This window comes from Chenopodium album, chromosome 3 (genome assembly GCF_948465745.1).
Source record: "Chenopodium album chromosome 3, dcCheAlbu1.1, whole genome shotgun sequence".
Classification (NCBI taxonomy): Eukaryota; Viridiplantae; Streptophyta; class Magnoliopsida; order Caryophyllales; family Amaranthaceae; genus Chenopodium; species Chenopodium album.
The window spans coordinates 67375786-67386746 of NC_137836.1; the positions used below are offsets into that span (position 1 = coordinate 67375786).

The following is a 10961-nucleotide window of genomic DNA, read 5'->3' on the forward strand; positions in this document are numbered from 1 at the left end:
AGAGCAAGCACAATAACTCGACACACTCTATATTAATCTACCAGAAGTTCAAACACTTCAGCATGTTTGGTGAATGGATCAGGGTACAAAGAATCTATCATCCACAACTGTTGACCCTTCATATCCAAAGCCAAGCACCACCAATGGGACTCGTCTGGGGAATCCTTGGGAACTTCCAGCACAGGGACGAAGACCTAATACGACAAGTACGCCATAACCAAGTTTAGAATATGTTCCTGAAACAACATAATGAATTTATCAAAGTATATAACTTACCGCTTGAATCTGCGGTAGCTTATAGCTAAGAAGAAGTTTGCAATACTTGTCAGCAATGTGCTCTTCTTTTCCTTCATTCAACATTAATCGATTCTACAAATTTTTTGCAATAACCATTAACAACATTCAAGTGTACTTGCTGCTATGTATGATTAACAGTAAAACAACCTATTTAAAACGTACCGAATAGCTTGGATCAAGAATAATACGCTTTCTTCTGTTGACAAAGTCCCTGGTGGCCCATTGCTTGTTGTATAGGACGCTGGCCATTCTAACATAATCTGTTGAAACCCGCGACTTATAGTGCACCACTTCATAGCAATCCCTCTGGCTCGCCTCTTGGTGATCACACTTTATCAACACAGTACCAGGGCTAAGAATCACCAACATAACATCAAATAAGCAGATAATATGATTAGAATGATTGATTAACATTTGCGATTAAGAAAATGGACATCAGTTATAATTTGAACATCATGAAGGGGTACTCAATTACCTGAGTGGATCCTTCTGAAGCTTCCAGTCCTTAACAAACTTGATCAAACGTGCCTCGCACGATGTATGCCTCCTACTCTTTGCCGCGTTGCTAAACAAGGCTGCCTGTGTAGGCTTCACCACCCTCTTGTCACCACTTTTCTCCCCAATCCCATCACAATCATCTTCCTCATCACATGAAGAGTAGCTTGCAGAAGTACACTGAGCATCAACCAAAACAGTTGTTCCCCTAGTTCCTAACAACCCCACAACTATTTGTGGTCCAGGCTCCATGTCGTCATTTTTTTCATCTTCCAATTCTGCTTCGGAAGCGCTTTTAAACTCTGGCCCCTCCATGGCTCCCAAACCCTCCTTGGCTTCTGCCCCAATAACACCCTCCTTGGCTCCTGCCCCATCAAGACCTCCCATGGCTTCTGCCCTATCAACACCACCCTTGGCTTCTGCCCCAACGACTTCCTTCCCAGGAAGCCCCTCCTCTACTGTTGTTGAATCGATGATTGATATCGATCCAGCAACAACCGTTCCACCAGCACTCTCCTCACCAACAGGATTTGTTACTTCCCTAACAACTTCCTTGGGCATGTTTGCTTTTCTTGTGCCTTTTGCACGATCAATACCCATACACATCATCCCATAGAACTGACGGAGGACCTCATCACACTTGCTGTCTATAACAGCCAGTAGCTATGGAGTTACCTTATCAATCACCTAACGAGGAACACAAGTAAAACACATGAAACTCAAACTTTGCATTCACATATAAATTCTTATCACCTATTATACAAATAATTTAGACATAACAAGAATTAGTAAGTCGTACCTGCTGAGCAACCTGATCCAAATAACAGCCATCTGAAGGGACATCCCGACTGTCCAATGGATGTGGTTCTCCATAAGCAACATCCAGCGACTACAAAATAAAACCACAGAATGTTAACACTCTTCACTTAACTTGAATCTGAAATAATAACCCGAAACAATACAAAAACGAAATAACTCACCAGGAGCCGTCCATAGTCCCCCTTTCGTGTTTTTTTGTCATCTTTTATAGTTGCATTAATTTTTTCCTGCGACCAAGCCTTCAACCTCGGTCTCATACCCCATGACTCAGGAACACGACTAAGGTGATCAAGATAACAAATCTGTATAATGGACACAAAGATGAAGAATATTTCAATCAGTCCAAGACAAGACACTCAAATGCAACCCAAACTAACACAATACCAACTAAAGACTAACAACTCAATTTAAACTAACAACTCAATTTAACATAACAACTCAATTTATGCAACAGACATTACTTACCAAGACGAACAAAATGCATCCGCCTGATCCAGCAACATATCCATCCTCAACAAATTTCTTCTGGAAATTCCTTGCAGCATTACACATCCACATATGCACAAAAGTGCACCAGTCATACTCCGACGATTCATCATAAGTAAGTAAAGCTGGATATAGCTTTACTCCCAGATTTGTTGTGTTTGTCGTAGCACACAACAAGTAACCCAGTATCACAATAAGAAAAGCAACCTTGAAATTAGGCTTCTCTGCATCTGGCAGAGGCAGCACATACCCATCCTTATCCCTAACAATCAATGCTCCCAATGCATTGGCAAGTGAAACACTTTCTCCTTTGGCATACAGCCCCCTTAATATCATCACTTCTGCCTGCTTCACCGGATCATCATCAGGAATAGTAGTAGGGACTGCCTTGGACCCCATTGGAATTCCCATTACACATTGAATTGAAACAGGACTCATGGATTGCACATAGTTATCTCCAAATGCTATGGAGCCATCACCTAATACCCTTGTCAACAACCAATATGAAAATTTGCGTGGCAAAGTCGTTAGAGGAATGCTTAACAAACCTCCAAAACCCATCTCCGTCACAACCTTCTGCCTAGAAGAATCAAACAACCTAACCACAGTAGACACAGCCTTCACACCATTCAGGTTAAGGGCCTACAGCGGTAAGAAAAAACAATAAGCTCAACACATCCATTAACCACATCCAGTCACTACTTTTTACGATGCCTAATTTAACCACTAACTAATTTACACCCAAATCACCTATATTAAGATAGAAAAAAAAACCTACAAGTTACATGACACAAAACTATGAGCATACCTTCTGCGTTTTTCTTGATTGGGTTTTAATCACCTCCCCTTTCTCGACCACCAACTCCCCCTTGCTCTTCTTTACCTGCCCATACAATACCATTATAAACATTTAATCCTTGATATACTCAATATCACCAATGCAAGCTGTACTTATAAGGAACATGACATAGCCTTAGAAGGAACATAATATAGTTATATAGCCATACCTTTTGCTTCTGCTTTCCTTTACTTTTAACAGAAGGACCTCCCTTCTGCTTTCCAGTTGTTATTTTGTCTGCCAACAACTTCGCCAACAAAGTCTCCCACAGCTCTTTTTTTGAATCAACCTCCTCCACCTCATCTGACTCAGGATGGTCATCCTCACCTGACTCAGAACCAGAGTCACCAGAGGTACCAAAACCACTTTCTTCTGTACCCTCTTCCTCCGTATCTTCTAGTTCCTCACGCTCAAAATCAGGATTAGAAGCCTTCATCTTCTTCTTCCCTTTCGCAATATTTTTCTTTTTAGAGATCTCATCAGCATCAGAATTTCCTTGTTTTCCCTTGACCAAATCAGATCCATGCTTCCGCTTCATTTCTTTGAATCCTGCCATGGATAACATTAAGGACCTTTAACTACACCTACCTAAACACTGCAACAAGAAAAGCATATACTATATCCACATTCAAATAGCACATGCATAAATCAATGACTATTTCTCTTACTTAGTCTTCAATCCATCATCTATACACAAAAAAAAAAAAAAAAAAAAAAAAAAAAAACAAAAAAAAAAAAATTAAGCATGTATGCACACAAAATATTGATTTCAATTACAAGGACTACCCTTATAATTATTAAACAATTTAAATTCCCCTTCCAATATCAATACTACTAATTGCACAATCTAACCCAAATTGGTAAACAAAAGAATGCAGAATTATGCAAGAGCCGATGACAAAAGTTAAACATAGTGACCATGCGTGGGTGAAAATCATACAGCACTACAGTCTGATAAAGTACACAAAGGGCTAGTTGGTGCCAAATAAATATCAAAGGAAACACCAAAGAACCAGAAACGAATCCCAGGATAAAATATATAATTAAATGACAACCAAAAGAAAACCACATTTCAAATCACCAAAATTCATTTTAACCACAAAATTATACTGGCTTCATTAATCTAAAGCATACACCCCCAAAAACAAAGAACACAACACAGTCACCAATTGATATCCCCATCACATGCCAACAACGGATGATTGTATCAAACAAGGTAATAAAAAACACATAAGGCGACCAATTGGAACCACAATCAACCAAAAAAAACAACAAGCCTTGTAAAATCCATCTTTGAATGGCCTAATCAACACAAAATAACTTCACATTCACCAATAATGAAATACCAAAACCAAACAACCTAAACAATAACGCATTTAACTCTTATTACATGTAAAAATAAACAAATAAATATTTCCATTACTTACTTCAATATTTGATTTTCAATTATTCATTAAATCATGCAAGCACACAATAAAATGGTTACAATTACAGGGACCATCCATATAATTACACAATATCAAATCCTCTCGAAAACCAAAGAACCGTATGTTTAACATGCCACAAATAATTCAGAATCAAACAAAGAAACACTGATAAGAACCTACATCAACCCACCCCTAACAAAGCTAAATCAAACAGCCCACAGTTGCATGAACTCAGTACATTCAACTCGCAAAAAACCCTACTAAAATAATTCATTTAATCCAACTCGCATAATTGCTTACTCTACTTTCAATACATAACCAAATTTCAACATAACCACACCAGAAAAAAACGATATTTCAATTATTTTAACATAAACCCTAAATCGAATCAATTATACTTCACCGTAACCCTAATTTAAGTAAAAATTCGCAATTTAATTGAAATTCTAACTAATTACCCACTCAAATTACATCTACAAACACATATAATCCTTCGTCATTCGAGTAGCGAGATTTTTGTCATACCTTTTACAAGCAACACAATTTAATTCTGAATTGGGAACTTCTTTGTCCGGAAACAACCACACTTCACTGCGCCGGTAAATTGAGCACCAAAACCCTACGATCGCCCTTCGTCGGACTGGAGAAGATGAGAAGACAGAGAGAGGAGTGAAGATGAAGTGAAGAGAGAGAGAGAGAGAAGAGAGGGAAGACGAGAACAGAGAGAGATAATTAAATTTCACTTGCTTTGTAAGATTGCCAAAAACGAGGCCCCGTTACAATTCAAAAAATAACGGAGGCACGTGCAAGGCATGTGATTTTTTATTCCAGCAAACAAGAGTTTATTCCTCTTTTGCCCTCCTATATGCTTCCTTCACCCATAGTTGCTATGCGCCCAGACCGACTCCAAAAAATCCTATTTTGTAGGTCGAATATGATCCCACGTAACTACATAATAAAAGACCATGTTTGCAAGACTAGCACGCACTACTTCACTACATTATTGGCGAAGACTACTCATTCATATCTTCTCCTATCTTTCTCTCTCCTTTGACTGGTTCAATCAAAGTCAAACAAATTAGCGTAAGCCATGGTGGTCAAGGTTCATGGAAGCCCACTCTCCAGCCCGACCCTCCGAGTCGTGGCAGCTGCTTATGAAAAGGAGCTTGACTTTGAATTTGTTCACGTTGACTTTGAATCTGGTGCTCACAAGCAACCTCCTCATCTTGCCCTTAATGTAAGTTTATAATTTATGATCTTAGTGTATTGAGCTTTGATTTTGTTTTCTTTGCTTCAAATAATAAATTGTCGGATTAAAAAAAAAAAAATTGTAAGTAATAATAGAAAAATTGCAAACATGAATCACATCTCAGAGAGACCCAAAATAGAAATACAAACATGAGACATCATATTATGAGATTGAGGGAATAATTTTATTATAAATGAAAAAAAGGATCTGAATTACATAATATATTTGATGGGTGTTATGTGATAGTCTTGATAATCAATAACATAAGGGAAACTATTTGATGATTCATAGTGAAAAACAATATAGTCACGTAAGATTTTTTAAGTTTGTCCCAATTACATATACTAACTCTGATTTTTTTTTTTTAATTAGTTGCAACTTTGGGGTATTAGTTGAAAGATATAAAATATTCCAAAGTTGCAATTAAAAAAAAAATCGGAGGTAGTATTCATAATATCAAGTTATTATAATTTTTACTTATTGATAAATATTACTTTTTGTGCTTGAAATAATACATTAACAATCGATGAGAAGTGTTATAACTCATTCTTTTTTTAACTATCATATAATACTAGCCATTTGGTCAAGTACTGCTTTTGAAGATGGAGATCTCCAACTTTTTGGTGAGTTTACTAGCTTGATTTGCTATTGAATTAAGGTTGTGTTATTTCTAGCTATATATGTTGTTCATTAAACTAAAGGACTTTTTGTGAAAAACTATCTTATACATTTCAATTTTTTGTAAAAAACTACCTTATTATAAAAATGTTGTAAGAAACTATTTTATAAAATTTAGATGTTGTAAAAAACTACCTAATAAACATTAAATGTTGTAAGAAGCTATCTTTTGCCGGATTATTGCATTGAATAACAGTTTAATGACTCATTTTTAATCATTTTTTCTCCTTTTCCCACCCAATTTCTTCATAGCCCCGATATAACTCCTAATTATCCTTCTCTTTCATTTTCAAATATGTTGGGAATCGAGTAACAGATAAAAATAATAACGACGAAAGGAAAATAAAGTACAAAAATAAAGAAAAATTAGACAAAATATTTTTACGTGGAAAATCCTGTTGAACTACGGAAAAATCACGGTTCCAATCTCAGATCAAGGGATGAAACGACACTATAATATTTTTGGGAGTACCAAGGATATAACTATAACTACAATATTAGACAATATGTGTTTACTGTTTAGGACAAAGTGCTACTTAGGGCTTGTTCTGATACGATTATTTTCAGTTCAGTTCAGCTCTAATAAGTTCAGTTCAGTTCAGCTCCTAATTTCCTTCTCTTATAAAATATTCATTTCATTTCAGTTCAGTTCAGCTCTAATAAGTTCAGTTCATCTCTAATAAGTTCATTTCAGTTTAGTTCAATTCATCTATAATAAGTTCAGTTTAGTTCATTTCAGCTCAATTCAGTCAATGAGAAGAGGCTCTTACTCTCTTAGTACCCTTTACAATGGTACTTCCACTAATCATCCTAATCACCCTCACACTTATTGTGTTTAACTCACACCGATTACTCCATGTCACACTTTTGTTTGTGTATTCTTCAACACCAATACACTCACACTAATATTTCTTTTCACTCCAAGTTTTCTTTACTTCTCCCTTGTTGTGCACATATGTCAATTGCCAATTATATAGGCAAAAGATGCTTGCCCTCCGAGCCTCTATATTAATGCTAGTACCAAAAAGTCAAGGCCTATTTTCCTAGTTTAACACCTTGGAGGGCCAAGGTAAATATACACGTCACTTTCCATCTTATTATTTTTTTTTATTTTATTATTATTTTCTTTTACAATATAATAAACAATAATACTACTAATATGTGATTTGGGAGATTAACCCAACAAAATCAAGCATATGATAGCAACTTATAACATTTAGTTTGTATAAGGTAGTTTTTTACAACAATTTTTATATAAGGTAGTTTTCACAAAAGTTCAAAAATACATAAAGAAGTTTTTCAAAAAAAATCCTTAATTAAATTATTATGGTGATCAAAACAAACTTGTACTTCGTATATCAATTTGCTTGAAGTCTACAATCTTTGACAATGGCTAATTTTTGCACCAATTCATATACATGCATGTGAAAACTAATTTTTATCAATCTTCATTCATTATTTTGAAAATGTTCTGTTTTAACAAGAAAATATTATGCCTCAGAATCAAGAGCAATTACAAATTACATAACACACACCTACGAAACAAATGGAACTACATTGATAAGCCAAGACATGAAACAAAAGGCGATCCAAGCCGTTTGGATGGAAGTCGAGGCTCATCAATTTGATCCAACTGCTACCAAGCTCGTTTGGGAGCTTGTGTTCAAGGGCATGTTTGGAATGCAACCACCCGACATGGCTATAGTCGAGGAGAACGAGGCGAAGTTGGCTAAAGTCCTTGATGTATACGAGGCTCGTTTAAGTCAAACAAGGTACTTAGCTGGTGAAACATTCACCTTAGCTGATCTTCATCACTTGCCTCAAATGAATAGATTAATGAGCACCCGAGTCAAAAAACTATTCGATGAGAGATCTCATGTGAGTGCTTGGTGTTCGGATATCTTGGCTAGACCTGCTTGGAAGAAGACTATTGAGCTTGCAGAAACGAGTTTAAGGAGCTAAAGCGAGAAATCTATTACTACTCCTGTTTTATATTATTTGCAATTTTTAGGTATTATTTATGAGATTTAAATTTAAAATATACTAAAATTATAAATAATATGAAATAGAGGTAGTATATATATGTACTGTGAATTGATGTGATAAACATTTTTAATTTCCCTGTTTTTCTTTCTTAGTAACAAGCCTATATCTGATGTTTGTCATATTGGCTTGTTTATTTTAATTTAATTGAATCCATTTCCAATAAGGAAAATTATACACCCTTACCAAACATGCTCTAAGTGCATTATATTAGAAGATAGATTATGGGCATGTTCGGCAAAATATAGCTGTGAAGGTAGCTGTAGTTGTGGAAGTAACTGTGAGCTGTGTATATAGCTGTGAGCTGTCAATAATCTGTTAGCTGTGAAGATAAATAATTTACATATGAGTGTTCGGTAAAGTAGCGGTTGACTAGCTGTTACATATAAAAATAAACATTTTATTTTTAGAACTATAGATTAAATTTTCAAAAGCTACCTCAAAAGCTACCTCCAATTTCAAAAGCTACTATTTCTAACTTTTCATAAAAGCTACATCCACCACTAACAGCTATCTTAACCACTACTTTGCCAAACACCCATATTTTTTGTCAAGTAGTGATTTGACTTGGTCAAACCACTAAAAGCTACCTAAAAGCTACTCAAAAGCTAGCGCCGAACACGTCCTATGATATATCTGAAATCTAAGACTTTAGCTTGTAGATAATCTTAGAATCATGTCCAATCCTTCAATTTAGGTGCATACAAGTATATAATTTCTATCTGAACATTATCTATAAACTTTATTTGACCCCCAAATTGAGTATATTTGTTTTCCCTATTTTCCAAATAAGCTTTACTACAAATGTTTATGAGATCACAATTTTACTCTCATAAGTTACTTAAATTTAAGACTCGCCACTTTTCTCTTTAATCTCATTTTTCATCGATTCATTGAACCAAAATTTAATAAAGTAGAAAATAGGCATGAAGCAAACAATTAAGAACAGAGAAAATAATATATATAAATTACTAACATTGTTTCACATTATGTGCATTAAAAGCCTTAACACGAAATCTTAGGAATAATTTGTTTGTAAGTGTTACATGGAGAGAGAGATATAGATTAGGAGTGGGGGGCAAAGAATTTCGAGGTCATGTATAATTTTTAAAATTGGGCCCTTTTTCATAATTCAAAAAGCGGTTTCGATTTAACAACGTACACTTCATAAATATTAATTTCAATTGTCACATTACAAGTTAAATTACAAGAAATAAAACTCTTAACTTTTTCACAAGTACTTTCAAGGCCAATTATCTTAATAATTCAATCATATAGCAAAAGATATTATCATCAAAAGTTAGCACGTTGTTTTTATAACTTTGTTGATTAAATTTATACACCCTGCCAAAAAAATAATTAAATTTGTAGGCAGAGCCGTATCTGACCCAGGGCAGCCGGGGCGGCCGCCCAGGGCTCCAAAATTTGAAGCCCAGATTTTTTTAATGCAAGCCCAGGAACAAAATAAATTATGTACTGTAACACGCTAATCACATAAATGCATCATTAAACCTACTTCTTGAAACTTCTGTCTAGAGTAAATCTTCTCCTAGAAATAATCACCTTCAATTTTGGAAGTTTAATATTCCAACTTTCCTACATTCCCCTTTATATCAATTTCATCCGTATAATATTGAATTTCCAAAAAAAAAAAATGTATAACCTTCCTTCTTCTATGAAATTATTTATCTCCAATTCTCCATCATTACTTTTATATTTCTAATTTTTCATCTTCTTTCCCAATTATAATTGCCAAAAAAATGAATCCTATAAACGTTCTTCTCTAGCTTCAAATCTCAATAGGTTTCAACGGGACAAATTATCCTAAATCATTGAAAAGCTCTTTAGTTTAATTTAATTTTTTTGTTTCAAATGTTGTTCATTGATTTTTCCCAAAATTAAGGCATTGAATTATTAAATTTACATGAAAGTATCCTAAATATTTAGTTTTAGTCTTTAAATGAAATCATATGAATTATCTAATTGTTAGATATACTCCTAGTTTGTCAATTACGTAGTAGTTTTAATATACTACTTTATTCAATCATTCAGAAGTTTTTTTTTTTTTTTTTTAACTTCGTCAAATTTTTTGTTTTTACTAATGTCCAGTAACTCATTTTTTAAAATCTAAAATTGAAAATTTTTTCTTAGATGAAGATAAATTGATTAAGTGATACTTGTATAAGATCGATAAATAGATTAACAATAATAATAATTAATAAATTAATTAGTACTCCGTATTAGATTGTGATATTGTTGATTAAAAGAATGTTTTTTTTTTCCCGTATAAACGTTTTAATTTACTTGTAAAATAATACTCCGTACTGTACTTTACAAAGTGTTGCGTAATACGAAGTATATGATTTGTATATACAAGTATTATTATTGTATTAAAAATAGTATTGTATCTAAAAAAAGTATTGCGAAAATTTTATCGCATACCCGAATTATTTTTTTCCAATTAATTAATAAATTTAAGCATTAACTTATAAGGGCCCCATTTTATTATTTGCCCTTAAGCCACCAAAATCTCAGGCCCTGTTTGTAGGCAAGATACAATAGAAAGTAAAAGGAAAAAAATAATACTTACCTATAGATTCTTTAAATGATCATTGTATTAGCAAAATTA

The 10961-nt window shown here is 34.2% G+C and overlaps 1 pseudogene; it reads left to right on the top strand.

Annotated features, from left to right (window-relative positions):
• Positions 1-5452: 5452 nt before the first annotated feature.
• Positions 5453-8378, top strand: LOC145615052 (glutathione S-transferase-like; annotated as a pseudogene).
• Positions 8379-10961: the final 2583 nt, after the last annotated feature.